Source organism: Castor canadensis, chromosome 5 (assembly GCF_047511655.1).
Source record: "Castor canadensis chromosome 5, mCasCan1.hap1v2, whole genome shotgun sequence".
NCBI classification, from domain to species: Eukaryota; Metazoa; Chordata; class Mammalia; order Rodentia; family Castoridae; genus Castor; species Castor canadensis.
The window spans coordinates 21,467,006-21,491,921 of record NC_133390.1 but is presented as its reverse complement, the minus strand read 5'-3'; the positions used below and the strand labels follow the sequence as shown (position 1 = coordinate 21,491,921).

Sequence of the window (24,916 nt, the reverse complement as noted above, 5' to 3'; positions counted from 1 at the left end):
AAAAACCATGTAGTGTTGGCACTAGGACTTGTAGACAAATGGAACAGAATGGAGCACCCAGAAATAAACCCAATAAACTATTTTATCTAACAAATGGTGCATCCACATGAAGAGATAATTCTTTCTGCTTTACAAACTCATTTCAGTTAAGGATAAAAATTATTTTCCATTTCCACATGTTGTTCATCTGAAAATTATTTTGGGGAGTGCAATAGAGATATGATGTGTTAAGGAACCTCAGCAAAACTGCAGCTGCTGTTTAAGTTGGAAGTTTGATCAAATGATGGATATATGGAGAAATGTGAACCATGACACTGCTTCACCTGCCATGCATTGCCTCACTTTGCACCTCTCATAGAGTTTCAGTGAATATTACTTCCAGTTCTTTATTATCTCTGTAAGTAATTGTTGATCTCTTACTATCCAACCTCTGCTTATCAGCAAACAATTCTTATACAAGGTCAGTCAATGAGTACCCTTGAACAATTTTCTGTTATATCGTCCAAGTAATTTTTTTATTTTTCCACTAAGAATCCAGCCATTGTACACATAGAATTTATGATGATAAACCATTGTAACTTGTCATTTAGGCATGCATATTATCCTCACTAGAATTGTATTTGTGATCAGAGTTTCTACTTTTTACCACTTTGATAGTGGCTTCAAATAGGTATATATTTATTCTGCATTCATATAAATGAAAGTAGTCCAAGCCATGTAGTGCCTTCACCACAATAGTGAATGGAGAATCCTACATTTTTCTTAAAACTACTCAACATTTATGATGAGCTGCAAGATGGCTTCTTGTAGTTACACCCACATTCTTAACAATACCAAGCAGAAAGAGTAAGAGAAATTATTTTTCCTTTGATTACACTTCCTACATGTTCCAAGTTGTCAGTACATTTTGTGCTTCTATAGCTGATTACTAGGCTGGGTAATTAGCAACAAACAGAAGTGAATTGTTTCAGATTTCTGGAGGTTGAGAATTCCAGTATTAAGTTGCTTTTATCCTAGCTGTCTCATTAAATGGTATAGAGTGAGGAAGCATGAAACATGGCAAAATGGAGCTGTGATTGACTTCCTTTTATAATGATACTAATTCCACACCTGAGGGATTAGTTTTCTTTATGTAATCACCTCTGAAAATTTCCACCTCTAAACAATGCTACAGTGACAATTAGATTTTAACATGTTTTTTGGAGGGGATAAGCATTCAAACCATAGCACACATGGGTCTTCCTTTAACACCCATTGGCTAAGATCCAAGATGGCAACAGGGTCAGAGCTGCAGACCACATGAGCTCTGTGAATGAGGGACTTGGCTGAGATGCTGAAGACACTATTGGCTGAGGTAAAGCATCAAGGGGCGCTGAAACTTTGGCACTCTGAACCCTTAGCTCATGGAAGGCTTCTCCACCCCAAGAATTACTAACACAACAGATGGCTCTGCACACCAAGCCCCACCCCATAGGTCCATGGAGCCACTGCTTCAGAGGCCACTGGATCTCTGCTCCTCTGGCCCTGCTACTCAGCCCCATCAAGCCTGCACTCTATGGGCTGCACCAGATCCCCATCCCTCAGACCTTCCAAGCCCGTGATCCATAGGTCCATAAAATCTCCTCCAGGGCAGCCCCATGTTCCACAGGCCCACACAATATCCACTGGGACCATGCCCCTCAGGCTTGCCAGGCCAGCGATCCACAGGCCTACTGGATCTCCATCGGGCCCACGCCCCCCAACCCTGCTAGGCCCGTGCTCCATAGGCCCACCAGATCTCTGCCAGAGCCATTCCCCTCAACCCCACTAGACCTGTGATCCACAGGCACACAAAATCTCCACTGCGACTGCACCCCTAATGCCTGCCAGATCCCACCCACATGCCACCAGCTATAGGAGGGCTACAAACCTGCCTAGGAGACACAGACAGACAGGTCTACATGCTACAGGAATAACAACAGAACTACTAAGACTGACTGATTCTACTGTTTCTGAACCAGTGATTTTTTTTTCCCTTCCTTTAAAGGTTTGGTGGTCTGGTTTGCTGTGTGATCATCCACCATCCATGCTATTTTCCATAGCTCTCTCTCTTTTCTTTCCTTCTATTTCTATTTTGCTTTTTTCTCCTTCTTCCTTGGATTTGTTAGTTTCACTATTGTAATTCAGCTAACAATAGTGAATTCCACATAGACCAGGGACAAAAATGGTACCAAGTGGAAATATGGGAAGAAGAAAAAGGGATGGAAACCACTCACCCTGAAAAATGAATTAGTACAAGATTCAGAGAGAAATGATGAAAAGGGATACCCAGATCCAGACTAAAACAAAACAAAGATAAACTATCCCAAGGAACCCAATGAAGCCAACAAGAATAAACTGAAAGAAGAAATCCTACAAGTAATCAATGAGAATTTCATAGAGATTATACAAGATGTGGATAAACCAGAATGTACAGGAGACATTCAAGAAATTCCAAGCCAACAAAAATAAAGATATGAGAAAGCACAAGAATAAAAGAAACCAAAGAAGCCCTGAATAAACACCAAAGCAAAACAAAGAAAACCACAAATAGAGAGATAAATGAATTCTGGCTGAAAATTGACAATATTAAAGAGGAAATGACAGATAATATGAAAAACCTCAGAAAAAAGAATGAAACAGAAGTACAAAACAAAATGGAAGTCCACTCCAGCAGACAAGATCAAGCAGAAGATAAAATCTCAGAACTCGGAGATGAAATCGTAATTAAAGGAAAAACAAGCACTATTAATCAGACAACTCAAAATCTATGAAAGGAATATGCAGGAACTCACTAGGTCCATCAAAGACCAAACCTGAGAATCATGGGCATTGAAGAAGGAGAAGAGGTGCAAGCAAAAGGAATTTGTAATGTATTCAACAATATAATAACAGAAAATTTCCCAAATCTAGAGAAAACTATGTCAATTCAGATAAAGGAAGCCTCCAGGACACCAAACAGACTTGATGAAAATAGAAGTACCCCACAACATGTTATCATTAAAACAACAAGAAAGAAAAAACAAATAACATACAAAAATAAACCCATCATAATTACAGCATATTTCTCAATGGAAAGCTTAAATGCAAGAAAAGAATGAAGTGAGGTCTTCCAGGCACTGAATGAAAATAACTTCTATGGTGTTTGTTGTTATCTCCCCTTTTGCATTCCTGATTCTACTAATTTGGGTTTTTTCTCTCCTCATTTTAGTCAGGTTTGCCAGAGGTCTCTCGATCTTGTTTATTTTTTCAAAGAACCAACTTTTTGTTTCATTAATTCTTTGTATGGTTTTATTGATTATATTTGCTGATTTCAGCTCCTATTTTTATTATTTCTCTCCTTCTATTTGTTTTGGGATTTGCTTGTTCTTGTTTTTCTAGGAGTTTGAGATGTATCATTAAGTCATTGATTTGGGATCTTTCAGTCTTTTTAATATATGCACTCAACACAGAGAAAGTAAAGCAGATACCTTAAAAGCAACTGAGGCCAATAGGAGAAGGGTACCAGGAACTAGAGAAAACATTAGATCAAAAAGAATTAACCTAGAAGGTAACACACATGCACAGGAAAGCAATGTGAGTAAACTCCCTGTATAGCTATCCTTATCACAATTGCAAAAACCCTTGTTCCTTCCTATTATTGCTTATACTTTCTCTGCAACAAAATTAGAGATAAGGACAAAATAGTTTCTGCCGGGTATCAAGGGGGTGGGGGGTAGAGGGAGGGGGCATAATGGATGGTAAGGGAGGGGGTGGGGGCAGGGGGGAGAAATGACCCAAGCATTGTATGCACATATGAATAATAAAAAAATTAAAATTAAAAAAATAAAAGAAAATAACTTCAACTCAAGAATACTCTACCCAGGAAAAATATCATTCAAAATAGATGGAGCAATAAAAGTCTTCTATGATAAGCAGAAACTAAAACAATATATGACCACAAAGGCACTACAAAAGATTTTTCAAGGAATTCTGCACACAGAATGTAAAAACAAACAAAACCATGAAAGGGCAGACAGTACCAAAACACAGGAGAAGAAAAGGGAAGAAAGTAGAGAATAACATTGATTCAGCTACACACAATCAAACCCTTAAACAACAAAGACAACTAAATGACAAGGAGCACCACACATCTATCAGTACTAACACTAACCATTAATGGATTAATTCTCCCATGAAAAGACACTGATTGGCACCTGGATTAAAAAGGAAGACCAAACGATCTTCTGCCTATAGGAGACTCACCTCATTGACAGATACAAGCACTGTCTGGGAGTGAAAGGCTGGAAGAAGTTCTAACAAGCCAATGGCCTTGGTAAACAGGCAGGGGTAGCAGTACTTATCTTGGATAAAGTAGATTTCAAACTTACACTGATCATACAAGATAAAGAAGGACACTCTATACTAATAAAAGGGGAAATACATCAAAAGGAAATAACAATTATCAACCTATATGCACCTAATGTCAATATACAAAGTATCATCAAACATACTCTGAAAGACCTAAAAAGTGTATAAACTCCAACTCAGTGGTAGTGGGAGACCTTAATACCCCCTTATCACCAATAGATAGGTCATCCAAACAAAAAATCAATAAAGAAATCTTAGAACTAAATCACACCATAGACCAAATAGACCTAGCTGATGTCTACAGAATATTTCATCCAAATTCTTCACAATAAACATTCTTCTCATCAGCTCATGGAACCTTCTCCAAAACTGATCATATCCTATGGCACAAAGTAAGCCTCAACAAATATAAGAAAATAGAAATAATCCCACACATTCTATATGACCAGAATCCATTAAAACTAGAAATCAACAACAAAAACAGCAGCAAAAAAATGCAAAAAATTGGAAACAGAACAACACATTGCTCAATGATAAATGGGTCATTAATGAAATAAAAGAGGACGTTTAAAGGTTCCTGACATTAATGAAAGTGAAAACACTACCTAACAGAACCTATGGGACACAGCAAAGGTAGTGCTAAGAGGAAAGTTTGTAGCCATGAGTGCATATATTGAAAAGGTAAGAATGATCTCAAATCAATGATCTAATATTACAGCTCAAACTCCTAGAAAAACAAGAACAAGCAAACCCCCAAACAAGAAGAAGTAGAGAAATAATTAAAATAAGGGCTGAAATCAATGAAATAGAAGCAAAAATAGAAAATATAAAGAATTGATGAAACAAAAATCTGGTTCTTTGAAAAAATAAATAAGATTGACAGCACCCTGGCAAATGTGACTAAAATGATGAAAGACAAAATGCAAATCAGTAAAATCATAAATGCAAAATGGCAGAAAACAACAAATACCATGGAAATACAGGAAATCATCAGAAACTACATTGAGAGCCTATATTCTAATAAATTTGAAAATTTTGAAGAAATGGACAGATTTCTAGACACTTACGACCATCCAAAACTGAACCATGGAGACATTAATCACTTGAATAGATCTATAACACAAAATGAAATTGAAGCAGAAATTAAGAATCTCCCAAAAAAGAAAAGTCCAGGACCTTATGGAATCACTGCTGAATTCTATCAGACATTTAAAGAGGAAATAATACCAACCTTCTTTAAATTGTTGCATGAAATGGAAAAGGAAGGAACACTGCTTAGCTCATTTTATGAAGCCAATATTACTGTCATTACAAAACCAGACAAGGACACCTCCAAAAAGGAGAACTATAGGCCAATCTCCTTAATGAATATAGATGCAAAAATCCTCAATAAGATAATGGCAAACCAAATCCGATAACACATTAGAAAGATTATGCACCATGACCAAGTCGTCTTCTCCCAGGGATACAGGAGTGGTTCAACATATGCAAATCTATGTAAATGTAATACAGCATATCAATAGAAGCAAAGACAAAAACCACCTGGTCATCTCAATAGATGCAGAAAAAGCCTTCAACAAGATCCAACACCACTTCATGATAAAAGCTCTAAGAAAACTAGGAATAGAAGGAAAGTACCTCAACATTATAAAAGCTATATATGACAAACCTACAGCAAACATCATAGTTAATGGTGAAAAACTGAAATCATTCCCCCTAAAATCAGGAACAAGACAAGGGTGCTCACTATCCCCACTCCTATTCAACATAGTACTGGAATTTCTAGCCAGAGTAATAAGGCAAGAAGAAAAAATAAGAGGAACACAAATAGGTAAAGAAACTGTCAAAATACCCCTATTTGCAGATGATATGATTCTATACCTTTAAACACCAATAAAACTCTACCTGAAAACTCTTAGACACCTTGAACAGGTATAACAAGGTGGCAGGATACAAAATCAACTTACAAAAATAATAAGCTTTTTTATACACCAACAATGAAGAAACTGAGAAAGAATATATGGAAACAATTCCATTTACAATAGCTTGAAAAAAAAATCAAATACCTCAGAGTAAACTTAACAAAAGATGTGAATGACCTCTACAAGGAGAATTACAAACCCCTGAAGAAAGAGATCAAGGAAGGCTACAGAAGATTAAATATCTCCCATGCTCATGGATTGGTAAAATCAACATAGTAAAAATGGCTACAATATCAAAAACAATCTACATGTTTAATGCAATTCCCATCAAAATCCCAATAACTCTCATCACAGAGATTGAAAAATCGACCCTAAAGTTCATTTGGAAACACAAGAGAACACGAATAGCCAAGGCATTACTTAGCAAAAAGAGCAATGCAGGAGGTATCACAAAACCCAACTTCAAACTATATCACAGAAAAATAGCAATAAAAAGAGCATGGTACTGGCAGGAAAAACAGATATGAAGACCAGTGGAACAGAATAGAGAAACCAAATATGAATCCACACAACTATATCCACCTAATTTTCAACCAAGTGTCCACAAAAATACGATTGATAAAAGGCAGCCATTTCAACAAATGTTGCTGGAAAAAGCGGTTATCCATCTCTAAGTAGGTGAAAGCAGATCCATGTCTGTCACCCTGTACTATTATCTACTTAAAATGGATCAAAGTCCTTAATATCAGACCTGAAACTCTAAAGTTAGTAAAGGAAGGAGCAGGAAATACTCTGGAACTAATAAGTATAGGCAAGGACTTCCTCAACAGAACCCCAGCAGCCCAGCAACTAAGAGAAAGGATGGACAAACGAGACATCATAAAATTAAAAAGCTTCTTCACAAAAAAATAAATGGTCTCTAAACTGAAGAGACCACCCACAGAGTGGGAGAAAATATTTGCTAGCTATACATCAAAGGACTAATAACCAGAGTATACAGGAAACTTAAGAAACTAAAATATCCCAAAATCCATGAATCAATTAAGAAATGAGCAACTGAACTAAACAGAAATTTCTCAAAAGAAGAAATTCAAATGCCCAAAAAACATATAAAACAATGCTCACCATCTCTAGCCATAAGGGAAATGCAAATCAAAACCACACTAAGATTCTACCTCACTCCTGTTAGAATAGCCATCATTACAAACACCAACAACAACATGTGTTGGTGAGGATGTGTGAAAAAGGAACCTTTGTACACTGCTGGTGGGAATGCAAGCTGGTGCAACCACTCTGGAAAAAAATTTGGGGGCTTCTTAAAAATCTAATCATAGACCTGCCATACGATCCAACAATTCCACTCCTGGGGATATACCCAAAGGAATGAGACACAGGTTCCTCTAAAGTCACCTGCACACCCATGTTTATTGCAGCACTATTCACAATAGCCAAGTTATGGAAACAACCAAGATGCCCCAGTACTGACAAATAGATCAAAAAAATGTGGCATTTATACACATTTATACAGCCATGAAGAAGAATGAAATCTTACCATTTGCAAGTAAATGGATGGAACTGGAAAAAAGCATTCTGAGTCAGGTTAGCCAGCCTTAGAAGACCAAAAATCATATGTTCTCCCTCATATGTGGTCTTTAGATCTAGGATAAGTACAGCAGTGTTGATGGACTTTTGTCACCTGACAAGGGGAGAACAAGTAAGGGAGGTATGGGGATAGGTAGATAACCCAAAATGTGAAAGCATTTAATGTCCCCACTCCATAGAAACTAATACAGAAACCTTAATGCAACAGAGGTCAACATAAGGATGGGATCAGGAACCAGTGTAAAGATCAGTTAGAGATGAATCACCCTGGGTTGCAACACATTTGTACATGAAAGCAATGCTAGGAATCTCTCTGTATAGCTGTCCTTATCTCAAGTAGCAAAAACACTATGTCTTTCTTATTATTGCTTATTTCCACTCTTCAACAGAACTGGAGAAAAGTACAGAACAGGTTTTGCCTGGAACTGAGGGGTGAGAGGGGAGAGGGTGGGGGCAAGGGGCAGAGGGAGAAATGACCCAAACAATGAATGCATATGCAAATAAATGAATAATAAGAAGAAGAAAACACTTTTTGACTAGATATTTATTTACAATAATCTTTTCAAGTTTAAAGAAGCTGAGAAATGTAGGCTATAACCCAACATCATGAACTTACCAAAAATTCAAGAAGAGAATGGACACTTAGTGTCAAGTAGGAGCTTCTATGAAAGTGTCTGCAGTTACGCAAAATTATATGTTCACCAAAAGTTAAAAATAGTATATTTCAGCAATAATAAATTATCTCCTCTTTTCACTAACCTTTCTTCAATCTTTAAGGTTTGGTGGTTTGAGTTATTCTTATTTGCTTGAAAAAAGTTGGAGAATACTTTTTCAATATTAAAACAATTTTTACTGTACATAAATGCAACTATATATATATGTGTATGTGTGTTTACATTGTGTCTATGTGTATTTTTGTTAATGTATATTCATTTATTTTTGACAAAGTTTTAAATTTTGTTTATTTCCTTGGTGGCACCTAAAGGAAATGTCTTACCTTGAAAGAACATTCAGTATTCCCACATTTTTAATTTATTCTTCTGCTTCATATGTTTTCATATTTAAGTACATATTTTAATGTGTTTGGAATTTATTTGCAATATGATGTAGGAATTCACTCCTCAGTTGTCAACATTCAGCTCGCTGTTTCTATACTATTTATTAAAAATCCAGCATTCTATTCAGTAATTTAAAATGGGACCTCAATTTGTTTGCATTTTTACATATGTAGGCTGCTTTTTTAGTACCTCTTTCTTTTATTCTCTCACTATTTCATTTAATAAAAATACCTTAATTGTTAAAAACACAAAAATATTTGTGTTTTTCTATTTTATTTATTTTATTAAATTTCCTTCATATTTTTTCCCTAAGTTTTATGAACATTTTGTGATAATTCTTTTTCATATTTTATCGAATTTCCAGAGTTTACAGGTCAAAAGAACCATTTATTGCTATATATTGTTAAATGTTACTTTCTCAAGAAAAAATAATTATTGTTATTCAAATCTACTTTTGTATTTCTTAGCAGAGTCTTGATTTTTCTTCCACGAGAAAGAACATTTTTTTATGTTTATTCATGTGTATTTTCTTGTTTTGTGTTTTGAGTTCTAGTGACATGCAATTCCATTATATGGTTGGATTATTATCTTGCATACACAAGAATGCCATTCAATTCTGTTTCCATTTCAAGTCTAGTCTCACTGGCTGCACATAGTCCCTGAAATTCCTTTTACAATTAGTCCTCTCAGGAACAGCATTTAACAGGCATTGTATATGTTAATAATTAATTTTCTACTTTAGATTTCATCAGATATCTTCCTGTATCCAATAGATTTATTGGTAATTGCAAAGCAAATTCTATGCAAAGCAATGAGATGTAGACATCATCTTTAACTTCTTTTTGTTATAAAGGTGTCACTTATCCCTCCATATTAATATCTCTAACTTTATTTTTTCCATGTCATTTTTGGATTCCTTCAAAACCTGCAGATAAATTTCTTTAAATAAAACAAATGTAATTAATTTTCCTAAACTTGGGTCTAATCGCTCAAATCAACCTCTGAAGAAGACATATCTATTTTTATTTTCTATCTCCTTCCTTACTTCCATCTCTCCTTCCTCCCTCCCTCCTTCCTGCTCTCTCTCTTTCTCTCTGTTCTTTTTTTTGGAAGTACTAAGTTTTGAACCAGGACCCCAGATGCTCATATTTGCTTACATGAGCACTCTACCCCATGAGTCATTCCTTGGACAGGATCTTGTACTTGGCCCAATGTCAGCCTCAGACTTTCCAGCCTGTTCTTAAACCACAATCTTCTCAATCTCCACCTCCTAAAGTAGCTGGTATTACAGATCTGAGTCACCACATCCAACTTCATTTTTCATTTTTACCTTTTCATAATTACATAAAATTTAGTTTTTAAATTTTTCTTGAGGCAAGCTAGTGTTCTTTTGTTATCTACCCATTTTTTCTCTTAAAAAGTCATTTATAAATGAACAATCTAACCAGTAATTTAGTTTATTTTTATTCTCTGTTCCTCTTTGTCTTTGTAACAAATATTTAGGTTGAAAATATGATTGTAATCATAGTGAATAAGTTCTGGGTTTTATTGGTTTTAATATTATTTGCAAATGGAAGCTTTGATTTCAATGTCTTCTAGAAAGATAGTGTGTGTCTAAACTGTTATAGACAATCAATGTCTTCTTGGTTTAATCACCTCAGTTTTTAATTTGTCCAAGACCATCCAGCTGATAAGTGGCAAAATTAGTATTTTAATGCAGAATCTACTTTAGAACCCGTAATGCTTAACTATTATACCATATAGCTTGTGGATATTCAGTTGTTCTTAACTGAAATTTTCTGTTTCATTATAACTAACTTGATAATCTAAGGGAAAATTGTTACTGGATCAGCCTTGCCTTGAAATATTATACTAAACAATGTGTGAGGGTCTGTTTACTATCTCTATTTGAAATTGCTTTATAAAGTTGTCAATAGCTTCATCTTTTTTTTATATTCCACAACTTTCTCATTGTATAAAACATTTTACAAACTGAGTATACATTAGTGCCATGTACAATTTACTCTTTTTGCAATTCACTAACAACTAGCTTGCTATAAAGAAAAATGAGATTTTATTGCTTCTTTAATGAGTAGAAGCAACTTATAATTGGTATAACCCTATAGGAATTCTACACTAAAACAAGAAAATGGGGCTCTCAGTAGGAGTTCATTAAAGTTTTGTATACACAAAAATAGTATTCAAGGGATTTCTAGTGTTCCTTAAGATTAACCTGTGATTTTCTAACTAGAATTCCGGCATGCCCAGTATAAGTTTGGCAAAATGTATAAAGACTCTCCTGCAAGTTAAAACTTGGGAAAATTGAAGTCAAAGGTGCTGTTTATATGATTAGCCTCATCCTTCTCATTTTACAGAGGAGAAAGGGAGAATTCAGAATGGAGACAAGGCTAGGAAGGGGCACTGAAGATAAATCTTTAGACTAAATTAAAGCTTTGGCAAAGACAAAAGAGCCTCAGTGTCTCACATTGTTCCCTCCCACTTTTGGTTCAATACTCCTTTTGAAACTCAGCAAATATCCTGCAAACATAGTTTTCATGTCTTGCTGTTTCTTGCTTTCCAGTGTTCTTGTTGACATCTATATACACAAGTCCAAGCTTCCAGCAGAAATTCTCTCTGTTACCCAGGTATTTCAAGAATAGTGTGTGATGGTTTGGGTAGCCATCCTTTCTCTGTTTTGCTCCTGTCTCAAGTGTTTTAGATTTGGTTCTTACTCTGATTTTTTCCCTTGTGAAGTTCATTTTTTTTGGAGGGTGGGAGTATAGCAACTTGTTCAGATGATGTTAAAAAAATCTGATATTTGCTTTAAAATCTGAATTTTTAGCTGCTTGCATATAAGAAATAAAATTTTAACATTTTATCACATTGCAAGTTGCATATTCAATTCAATGAAAGCAATAAAGTTCCAGCTGCTAAGATTTTCTAAAAAAAGAACATTTTAAGCCCTCATTGTTCACATTTAGAAAACAAAATTGGATATTAGCTCAGGAATCATGTAAATTCTTCTGCTTTTTCCACCTCTTCTTTTGAATTTGAAAATATATTGCAGAGTAAGGTGAGGTTTTTTAAAATTATATGTTCACCTGCTTATTTATACAAAGAATTTGCAGGGATTTATGTAAAAAATATATTTCAAAAATGTAACTGCCACTTTAAAAATTATTAATAAGCATTGACTATATAACAAGTAGTAAATTATGATGATTAAAATAATCTGGACATTTACTAAAGGAGAATTCATACTTTAAACACTTTAGGTACCAATAAGAAAAATATTTTTAAATGAAAGTATGGAAAATTACACCTAACTTAATCTTAAAAATGGTTGCTCTTCCTTTCAATAATGAGATGAGCATGTGGAAGTAAAAAGAGGATGGGCCTTGAAATCAATAGGGTTTAGAGGAACTTAAGAGTGAGTATGAAAAGTCACTGTATCTGAAAACACATGTGACAGAAACTACATGAAAAGGCTCTAAAACAGAATAAATGCAAGGCAGAAATTGAAAAGCCTGTTTAATAATTATGTGATACCAGAAATTTATTTAAAGTCTGTGATCTGATTTCCATTCTGAAAATGTGTAGTCATAGTGAAATATTCATACCTATTACATTAATTCCTATTTGTAAACCACATATGAACTAGCCTGGCACATAATAGATGCCATATACATGCATATTTTATCTTTATTGTGCAATTTTTTAATGTATGCAAAAATGATCAACCTGAGAAAATCCAGTGTTATGATAAGAAAAAATAAAAGATTTGTGTTCATATAGAAAAATAGAGATAACTCTGACTTCAAAGATATTACACTACTCATAATAGACAAGTTATGGAAACAGCCAAGATGCCCCACTACTGACAAATGGATTAAGAAAATTTGGTATTTATATACAATGGAATTTTACTCAGCCACGAAGAAGAATGAAATCTGGTCATTTGCAAATGAATGGATGGAACTGGAGAACATCATCTCAAGCAAAGTTAGCCAGGCTCAGAGGGCCAAAAATAGTACGAGCTCCCTCATATGCAGACTTTAGACCTAAAACAAATGCAGTAATATTATTGGACATGGGTCACACACTAAGGGGAGAACACACACAGGAGGAATAAGGAAAGGTAGGAAACCCACAACTTGTATGAGATGCCCACTGTAGAGGAGCTAATATAGTAACCTTAATATGACAGAGGTCAATATCGGAAGGTGACAGGGAAGTAGGCAGGATGTCTGGTAGAGATGAATCAGTTCGGTTGTAATACACATGTGCATGGAAGTAATGCTAGGAATCTCTCTGAGAAGACTGCCGAACAGGTTCTGCCTGGAAGCAGGGAGATGGGGGGAAGCATTTGGGTGGGGGGGCAAGGGAGAGAAATGGTTCAAATAATGTATGCACATATGAATAAATGAATTTTAAAAAGATACTAAATGTCAAGCACTAAGGTTTGCATGCACTTTCCAGTTTATTTAACTTCACAGATAATTGAGCACTTACACAGTATCAATAGGAATGGTCAGAAAACTGGAGTGAAGACAGCGAAGCAATCCAATAATCCACCCCTCAACCAGAATGATCAAATTTCCCTAGGAAGTCAGATTGACCCTTTAAGAAACACAGGGAGAAATGGGAATGGAGTGCTCCGGGTTTTGTTTGTACATCAATACAGTTCTGCCTCTTCAACAATGTCAGGCAGGTTCCAGGGTCACAAAGTTGTGCAAAGATATGCAAAGAACTCCCAAAATAATTTGATGAACCATGAAATTACTGCAAGTCATTATTTATTTAAATTTAGATAAAATGTCTCACATTTTATGGCAGAGATATGACTTTTTTATTTGCGTCTGTTGCTAGAAGACATTTCAGATAACATAGGAGCTATTTTATTGCTCTAAAATACACCAACATTTTCATTTCCCCAAATTATAAGATAAGAAAATAGACCTACAATTTTCTTGAGTGATTATTTTAAATGAGAAATGATTACTGACATTTAAAGCAATGATTCTTTATTCCTCTATAGAAAAAAGTGGGTTTTGAGTAGTTATAATAATGAAAACAAAATAGTACATCTGTTTTGCGGAGTAGATACATATGAAAATGACTGTGAGGAAAATATTGTCTGTTCTTCAATTAAGTCAGTTTCTAAAAAAATGAGTTCTGAGATTATCTTACAAAATTAAATATTAAGATTTGTTTATGCATAAATCTATTTCCCCCTTACAATGGTGACCAGTAGCTTTAAAGGTTTTGTACAATGAGATGAGAGAAATAGATGTCATTTAATTCAAATAAGAGAGTGCATTTCAAGAACAGTGGAAGTGGACTCAAAAGACAAATATGGCTTTTCTCTCTCTTGTGGAATCTAGTTTAAAAACTTAAAAAGACATGAAGTAGATGGAGATTGTTTAGGAAGAGAAAGAGAAGCAGGGAGAGCAGAATACAAGAGAGGATAGAGGGGGTGAATATAATAAAAACACATTAGGCATGTCTATGAAAATGAGACAATGAAAACCATGTTTTTGTACAGATAATATATGCTAATAAATTTTTAAAACCCAGTTCACAGAACTCCATGCCTTAGCAACAATGAATCAGTCCCATATGCAGCGACTAGAGTTATCGTATGAAGGAAAAATAAACCTGCATCTTGTTATAGCCCTGTTATTGCTATATCATATAGCACCAAATCATTTTCCCAGGGAATATATTTATCACATATGCTGTTTATTAATTCTAAGACACATACATTATTAGGCATAATTGATTTAATTTGACATTTTAGATGAGGTTGGAAGATTATTATAAGTTGGACAATGCTTTTTTTTACTTTTCTACAAATGGAAGTGCATTGTAACAAGACAATACTCTTCTTAATAATTTCTGTATTCTAGTTTACTTTGAATTCTTGATCCATAAGAGTGAGAACAATTTTTTGTCTGTTTTCCTTGTGATTCAAATAAGACTTTTTATCTTATATTAACATGTACATCACTAATGTTAACAAGATTGTAAATGTTAGAGTTTTTAAAAACTTTTAAACTGTTCCTTGGCACCAAGTTATTCTCTTTTCTGTAATTGATGCTTTATGCATTGCATACTGCTTTTTTTATTTTTTATTTTTGCTTCCATTTGAAGTATCACTCAATAGCCCTTTGCTCATTTCTTTCACCTCTACATCAATTTATACAATGAAATACATATTTATGCTGATTTTGCACTTTTTCTTGAGCTTTCAATATGTTAGTGTTGACAGATTTGGAAAAGTTGATTTACTTCTTTTATCTGTTTATGATTACTTACAGATTTTATTTTGGGGAAAATATTTGTTTTAACTTTTATTTTTAGTGTTTTGCATGTCTCTTGTATGTCTAGAAGTTTATAATTACTTATATTAAACTCAAAAGTTCTTGAAAGGTGGTTTGAAATGTCATGCTATATCCTTGGCACACCTGTGGTTCCTCTCAATTTCCACCCCACTTAAAGGAAGAAATTCATTAAAATTCCTTCATTTACTTATCTCCTCCAAAACTTGTTCCAGAAATGCATGAATATAATACAGAATTGTGTAAGCACAAAAATGAAGTTGTAAAATTTTTATTCTCAGATTAGATCTTGTCCTTCCTGTATACATTTCAATCTACAATATGAGTTGTCCACTTCAAATCTGTGGCACTTATTTCGAATTAACGAATCTTTTTGGAATTTACTAGTTGCTTTCTAGAAGAATCTCTTATTCTTATGACACATTTTACCATTAAAAAATGTTATCTGCAAGCAGTCAAACATAGGTAGATGATCTTGGTTACCATAGTCAGATCCTTAAAGGATAAGGATCTTGAGTTACTTTCAAGGAGTTCTGCAGTGTTGTTAGTAGAGATTGGATGGAAGGGTGAGAAATAAATTCAAGGACTATAAAGAATATGGTTTATACTTGTAGCCACAGGACCAAACAAAACCCTAGTTCTTCACACACTAACATTACTTTTGTACTTTACACAAAAAAACTGTTAATAGTTGGATCATTGATAAACATGTTTATATGTGTTTTAAGGAAGGGAGGGAATATGAGGATGCTCTAGATCTCATCTAGAACTGCTTCGCTGATCTATTTCTATATCTACCTTCTGTAATTCTTTGGTGTTGAACATCTGAAGTTATCATAGATGATACATATGAAAGGTTTCTCTCAAAGTAGAGTATGGGGTAAAATCTTCTACCCTAAAAATCTAGAAATGCACCCCAAGTCTTTTTCTAGTTTATTCCTGCAATAGAAGTCTTAAATTAATCTGAGTTTTACAATTCAAGTTTTATTTCTCTATGATTTCCCTCAATTTGAATTTACCAATGTTAGTAAAATATAGAAATTGTACTGCTTTTTTCACATCATTTTGTATCATTCGTTCATTTCTTGAATATATGGCCAATTTTCTACATGTGTTCTTATGTTATTTTCTAATGCAAAAAATGTTTTGTTAATAATAAAATTAGTGCTTTTCTAAATAATTTTAATAAAGAATATTAGTATTGCAGTGGCTTGCCATCATATTCTCATTTTTGCATTGTTTCTTTTCATTTACATATTGTCTATATCCCTTGAGAAAATATACTTTAAAGAGTTTTAATTCTTTACTAGTTAAATTTTACATCATGTGTATGTGTATATGTGTGTATAAAGTATATTTTTTCTAAACATATAAATTGTGCTAACTCTAGCTTTAAGAGTCATTTTCAGTTAAATTTCAAATAAAAGTCATAAGGTATAACTAATTTTAATTGGGAAACTATAAAATATTTTTGGAACATAGAAAAATTTCAGTTACTTAAGTAGTTAAAGAGCAATGAAATTGTCTTAGATACTTATTATCTGATTATTCATATAAGTTGTTTCTACAAAGTTCCTTTAAATATTGCTTTTTATTTATAAATCTTTAAGACACATTCACAAAAGTCTGTTGTCCATCATTTTCTTTCACTAAAAGGCATTATGTTGGGGTTGACTTAATAATAAACTCTATTTATTAGGGCAACTGACCCACTGCAGAATTCCTTCTGATTTATTCACTAGAAGGTGCTTGTGGAGTTTCATGTTTAACTCAGTCCATTTCTCCTGGATCATAAAGCATGAAAACTTTTATTTTATTCAGTGTTTTTCTTGGCCTTCCAACTGAATCTGTTTCCAAAGAACTTGACACTAATACTCTTTATTGCAAGAACTTTTTATTTTTAATTGCTGATATGGCAACTGCGAATTGATCATATATGCCTATTATGCAAATATCTTTCACTGCTTTAAATTTTATAATTTTTTTTAATTTGTGGATTTTTTTAAAAAATCATTTGATTCAATTAAATTGTCAATAAAGAAATTCTGGCATCAACAGGATTTTAAGCATTTTGACAAAATTGCATATTTTGCACTGCAGCCTTATTGTTAGCTTTCTATCACCACAACAATTACATGAGGCAACAAACTTGTGAAAAGCAAAAGTTATTTTTACTCACAATCTTGCAGGTGTCAGTCTGTGAGAAAGTAGCCCCAATGCTAGTCTGTGCTGAAGCAGCACAGTATGGTGAAAATGTGTAGAAAATCAAGTGGGATCACTTCATGGCTGAAAGATAGGAAGAGGAAAGGATTGGGCTCTCTCAATCTTCTTCGATCACCTTCAGTGGCTTTAAGCACTCCCATTATGAGGCCTACCTCTTAAAGGTTTTACCATCTTCCATTAGTGCTGAAGTCTAGGGTCCAAGCTTGTAATACAGTGATTTTTGGGGACAATGATCAAATAATTGCACCTGTTTTATACACTATGCTGGTATCGATGCCCTTAGGTGTGGGGCTTTCATTTGGACAATTTTAGTAACAGATTGTTGAGGAGTGTGAAAGTTATGTAAAGTTGTGGGGATGAATAACCTAGCATTCTTAGCAGAAGTTTTTAGATCATGTAATTACGTACTGTAGAAGCAGTTTTTTATCTGACTCTCATAATGAAATTCAACCTATCAGCTTTGAAGAGACATGTAAAATTAAATCTGCGTCCACTGATATTTAAGTAAAATTTAGTAAACCTTAAATAGATATAAACAATGGAAACTGGCATTGGAGTAGTTGAAATTGTTTATGTTTTTATAATTGCTACAAATATCTTGAAAAACCTTTACTGCAGAAAATTTCTCTGTGTGTTATTGGACTGACCCAACTTTCTCTTCTCTCTCACTTATAGTTCTGAGGAATAACTAGGTATGTTTTTGGAAGGAATCTATGAAAAATTTCTGCACCATTTGCTGTTCAAATTTTATCTTAACCTAAAACTGTTCTAAAAATATAAGATCTATTTTTTTCAAAGGATAACTGTAGATTGTTCTGGGAATGCAATGTTCTGAGTAAAGAATAGATTCCTTGGAATAGTCCAAGCTAAGTTCTAGTCCCCATCTAGGAAAGTTAGTCTTTGATCTGGTGACAATGGAACTGTGTGGTATGAAACCCATTATCGCTGGGATGGAATATTAGTGGGGCATGCGTATATGAGACTCCATTCATCCTGGAATGCTTTCTTGAGCTTTGAGAGCTTACCTCAAAATGAATATTCAGCATCTATTTTCCCTTGCTTTTTATGTAATGAGCCTACTGCATGTAAATCATGCTTGGTTTGATCTGACTGGACTCAGATAATGGGTAACAAATAGATTTGTTTCTGTCTTTCAAACATCATTACCGATTTATTTTGTTACTTGTTTATCTTGCCAGAAAAATTCACCATTTGTTGTGTCTGAATGCACACACACACACACACACACACACACAATTATATTTTACTGGTTTTATTTGTTCAATTATTGCACTTAAAAATAATTGGGCTCCTTTGGAATTTCATGTTATTTTATAAGGTTACAAAAATCATAGTGAGCACACAGCAAATAATGCTAAAATTGCCATTGGGACTGCATTAAATTTAAACCTGTTTTTAATAAAATGGATAAAAGAGAATGCAAAGACAACTCATAGAATGGGAGAAACTACTTTCAAATCACATATCTAAGATGATGTTAATTTATAGAATATGTAAAGAATGCCTATACTAAACAAAAAATCAAATAATAAAATTAAATGTGGGAAAAGAATTTCAGTAAAAAATTCCCCCCAAATGATAAGCAAATTGTGAACAAGCATATGAAAAGAGTATCAGCACCTGTTATGGGATGGATAAGAGGTGTCCACCAAAGACTCACGTGTTGAAGACTTGGTCCACATTGGATGGTGAGTGGATCATAAAAGCTCTAACTTCATCAATGGATTAATCTGTTGATGAATTCCTACATTGGGAGTTCATGTCTAATTAGAGGAAAAAGGGTAACTGGTAGTGTGGTTTTGAAAGGCTTTCTCTCTCTCTCTCTCTCTGTCTCTTAGCTGGGTACTGGTGGCTCTCATCTGTAATCTTAGACATTTGGGAGGCAGAGATCAGCAGGATCACAGTCCAAAACCAGCCCAGGAAAATAGTTTATGGGACTCTATCTCCAAAAAAACCAAAAAACCCATCACAAAAAAGGACTGGAGTAGTGTCTCAATGTCTAGGCCCTGAGTTGTTCACCCAAGACTGCAAAGAAGAAAAACACTTCTTTCTCTCTCTTCTCTCTCTCTCTCTCTCTCTCTCTCTCTCTCTGTCTCTCTGTCTCTCTCTTTCTCTTTTTCTCTCTTCTCTCTCATAGCTCACATTACTTTCTATCATTCTGCCATGATGATCTGCTTTACCACAGGCCAGAAGAGCCAATTGACCATGAACTGAAATCTCTGACCATGAGCCAAAATGAATCTGTACTCCTTTAAGTTGATTTTCTCATAGCAACAGAAAGTTGACTAACAGAGCATCAGTAATCATCAGAGAAATACATACCACAATAGGATATTATCTCACACCCATCAGGAATGATAATACCAAAAACAAAAACAAAATGCAGCATGTATCAGCAGAAGTTTAGATAAATTGGAAACCTTTTGCATTTTCAGTAGGATTGTAAAACTTTGCAACTGCAACAGAAAACTGTATTAAGGTTTTAGAAAAAAATTAAAATGCTATTATCATAGTAATTAGGAACACTACTTTTGTAATAAATTACTCAAAATATTGAAAGAAAGTTAAGATTAAGTCATACTTGTACTTGCCTGTTCATAGCAAAACTGTTCAAAATAAACAAGTAGGAGGAACCCAAATGTTCATAAATGTATGAGTGACGTACAAGCAATGTGTATGCTCTGAAACCTTACATAGCCTTTCAAGGAAGGAAATTCTGTATGTTACACTATGGTCTTGAGGACATAATGAATAGCTAGTCACAAATGGACAAATACTATGCAATTCCAATTGTTTATGTACAATTTGCATAGCTATTATATATAGTAGTATAGTTGTTACCCACGGAAGAAGAGAGGGGAAAGGAAAGTTGTTATTCAGTGAATATAATTTTCAATTATTCAAGATGAAAGATTCTGGGATATGTTTCACATAATAAATATACTTAATATTTATTATATGAAATATTATAATATTTCATATTATAATATATCATATTATAATCATATAATATTGCATATAATATATATAATTCAGCATAATATAATATTATGCTGAATTATAAACAAAATGACAGATCTTCTGACATACATGTTTTACCTCAATAAAATATAAGAAGGGATCAATGGGCTGCATCAGACTTGAAATAGTTACAAATTCCTACAGCATAGCCACATTGGCTCAATGTGATTTGCCTATTCATTCTGAACCTCTCAGTGCAGCAATTCTTATATTTCTGAGATGAAGATGATTCATTATGCAATCAAAAAGTTCATAAAACTATTTTAGGATGAGCCAGGCATGGTGGCACATGCCTGTAATACTAACACTAGAGAGGCTGAAGAAGGAGGATTGTGATTTCAAGGCCACCCTGGACTGATTCTATATATATAAAATCATGTTTATATAAAATTATATATATGTGTGTGCGTGTGTATAAACATATATGTATATGTGTGTATATGCACATATATATATCTATACATCAGAATTTTGAAGGCAATAAATAATAATATCCTTTACCAATCATACTACACTTGATCTTAGCCAAAAGGCCGAGAAGCGATCCTCCTTTACCAATCATAACCTAGATTTAGTTGAATGTCATATAAGCACATCAGGAAAACATTTGGAAATAATGAGAAAGAAATTCTTCCCTCAAGGTGGGCATGGTGACACATGGCTGTAACACTAGCTCTCAGGGATCTGAAGCAGGAAGATTATGAGTTTGAGGCCAACCTGTGCTACAAAGTGAATTTGAGAACAGTCTAATCTACAGGGCAACACTATGTAAAAGAAAAACAAAGAAATCCACTCCCACACTCCTTGCCAAAAACATATTTAGAACATTCCTCATATTTTTCAGAATTAAGTAAGAATTTTGAAATTTGGACACTATGAGGGTTTGAACTCAGGGCCTTGTGTCTACTAGGCAAGTGTCCTACTGCGTAAGCCTCTCCTTTGGCTTTTGTTATATTCTCAGATAGGTTCTTTAATTTTTGCCAAGATCAGTTGGGACTGACATTCTCCCAGTTATATCTCCTGATTAGCTGGGATGAGAGGAGCTTGCCATCATACCTGACTGACAAGACTATAGGTCTTGCCAATTTTTTCCCAGGGCTGACCGAAAACCGCAATCTTTCCTATCTCTGATTCTTGTGTAGCTGGGATACAGGTGAGCCCAACCACATCTGTTTACAAATTAGCATTTTAAGCAGAAAAAGATCTCTTTTTAGAAAATTAATAGTTATGAGAACAAAAGATATGATTGCTTTATTAGAACTGAGTTTTTGTGGCTGAGCCTTTAAATAAACCATGATTTATTCATGTACTCAATAAAAAGCATTTTGTCTGCTGATCCTTTTCTGCTTCAAAAAAAAAAAACACTAATTGTGAAGGGAGTTTATCATTTCCATCTCAGTTACAAGTAATAACTTGTGATATAGAGCAGAAGGATAGTGATTATCTCTAATTCCCTATAGTATTATTATTACTGAAAATTGTGATCTAAATCGGAAGTCCTTTGAGTATGAGCAAGTGATTGTAAAAACTGAAATTGCAAACCTCATTGTTTCATGTGTAATCACCTATATTTATATAACTTCTTTAAAGGATGGAATTGCCAATTGTCGGAAATATATTCAATCAGATTTGACCTTTCAATTTTGTGTTCGGAAACTACTTTTATCTAGAAGTTCTTACTAAAAGAAATGGTTAACAGAATCAAATACTGGATTTATTTTTAGAAAAAAAGAATGTCTAAGCATAAATAGTCTTCTCCTATGCTATGTTTATTAAAGACTGGGATGAAATGTTAAATTTCATGACTTTGATCATGTTCATGCTGAAAGAAAAATAGGAGAAGTTTGAATCCAGTCAGTTTTGTTGGTTGGTGATTTTAGAAAGCAAAAATGAGGGAGTGAGATAGGAAGAAAGAAAAGAAAAACTAAATATTATTATAAACAATTCTAGTGCAACTAAAACTTGATTCTACTTAAGTCACATAGAGACTACCCTCTTCTATTGTAACCTGAAAGAAGATAGAAGCCTTCATTGAATGTTTCCTGTCACCATTAGTTAATGTTTATGAAATATCTCTTCTACATTATCACATTGCACTTAAAATCACAAGTGTGCTTCTATTCTGACAGACACCAGGATAAACAAAAGAACAAAGAAGATAACAAAATAACAAAGTGAGAGCACACACATGAAGACATATTTTGTCAACGGAAGGGAGTCTGAGTCAGGGCTGGGCTGTCTGTTGAAATGAGAGGTGCACAAAATGGAAATTATTTAGGGTACCAAAACATTCTGCTTTCTCCCTCCTCCAGTATTCAAAGTCTACTGCTTCAGTGAGTCTACAAGAAGATAATGAACTGAAAATTCATCAAAAGACTAAATTCTGGGTGTATTTTATAATGGTCTCCAGCCCTATAACTGATCCAGAGGTTATAACTAGTAGTCAATAACTTTGTCCTGCAGGATAGTTTGTAGATTTTCCACATTGGCAATTATAAATCTCATGATTCAAACTTTTGTTTTGCTTTTGACAGGACACAGTTGCCAATATTATTCATCAAAAGTTTTTTTTTTTCCAGTGCTCTGGAAACACCAAATGGACATATATCTGACATACATTTCTCTTTGCCTCATTTTGTGGCTTTCACCACAGCTTTGCTCTCTTGAAACAAGAATCATTGATCTAGCAGAACTCATGACTTCAAATATAGGAAGGTCAAACTCACCAATTGGGATTTTGGAGGACAAGAAGTAGGTCCAATCTTACTTTAACCCATTATATTGTACTATTTATGGCATGTATGGTAATCATTAGATAAATGAATATAGTGCACTACGAATTAAAAAATCCAAAAGTTATAGTCTATAAACTGACAAATTATCTGTGCCTATACAAGGAAATCCCATTCTTCTATTAATCTGAATGCCTCCTGATAATGTGGCATTGTTTATATCAGTGAGCCTGTGGTCAGCAGATGTAACCATTTACAGCTCAAAAAAATCACATTAGGTTGTGTTGGGCCCTAAATCCAGTGGTTTGTGGCCTTATGGAAATAAAAGAATATACAGAAACACAGAGAGAAAATAACCATGGGGAAATGGGGGCAGCATTTGAGTTATACAGTTATAAGCCAAGGAAAGCCGAGAGAACCAGGAGCTGTAAACAGCTCTTAAGAACTGTTCTTCCCTAGAGATTTCACAGAGTGTGTACTGGATGAAGTTTTAGTTTCTAAGTTCTGGCCTTCAGAATTGTAAGAGAATAAGATTTATTGTTTTAAGTAACGATTTTTGTGGCAGTTTGTAACAGCATCTCTAGGGAACTAATATAGAAGCAATCTGATGTTATTGTTACCAGGTAACTGAATAGATTCCTAAAGGGACAGCATCATTGTGAATGTATTTTCTGTTACTGGCAATTCAGTAAGCTAAAATATTTTATTTTTTATCATTAATGTACTTATACTTTCGCATCCCTTAATATTCAATTCTGTATTTATGCATAGACTTACTGGGTCATACCGTAACTTTAACATGTTCAGAAGCTGCCAAATTATCTCCTAAGTGACTGTACCATTTTTTATTCTCAGAGACATATGTGCACTCTAAATACACCACACTATTGCCAACACTTGTTGGAGCTTGTCATTGTATTATAACCATTGTAGTGTTCAGGAAGTGGTATTTCATTCTATTGATGTGTAATTTTATAATTAATAATGGTCTTGTTAAACATCTTTCCTATATTCATTGGATATGTATAAGTATATTTTTGATAAAGTATTCCAATTCATGATATTTCTGAAGTATTTTCTTAGTGGTTTTGCTCTGGAAGCAATAGTATGCACATTAAATGATAACATTAAATTTAGGACTGAATTTCTTTTAATTCTTTAAAAATGCAAAATTTGATAACATATAACTAAATTTCATCTCTCATTCCTTCTACTACCATTGACATACACATTATATCTATACTTCATGTAAACTAACACATACAATTTTATGACATTTATATAAACTTTGTGCTTCTAAAGAATTTAAGGGAAAAAGAAAATAATTCATTTATATGGTCTTTTATATTTATGTACATACTTATTTTTATGATGTCCTTATATTCTGTCAGTGATTACATTATCACTTGATGGCATTTTCTTTGAGCTTGAAGGCCTTGCTTTAATATTTCTGAAAAGGCAGTTCTGCTAGAAAAATTTATTTCATTTTTTTCTTTGTCTAGAAGTGTCTTTAATGCCACTTAACAGTATCATATATTTTCTGTACCCTGTTTTACTGAGGTATACCTGACAAATAAATATTGCATACAATATTATATTGTTATATAAAATGTGAGATTTTGATATGT

At 33.9% G+C, this 24,916-nt stretch overlaps 1 pseudogene; it reads right to left on the bottom strand.

The window, feature by feature from the left end:
* Positions 1 to 20,959: 20,959 nt before the first annotated feature.
* Positions 20,960 to 21,101, bottom strand: LOC141423530 (U2 spliceosomal RNA; annotated as a pseudogene).
* Between the last annotated feature and the right edge of the window lie 3,815 nt (positions 21,102 to 24,916).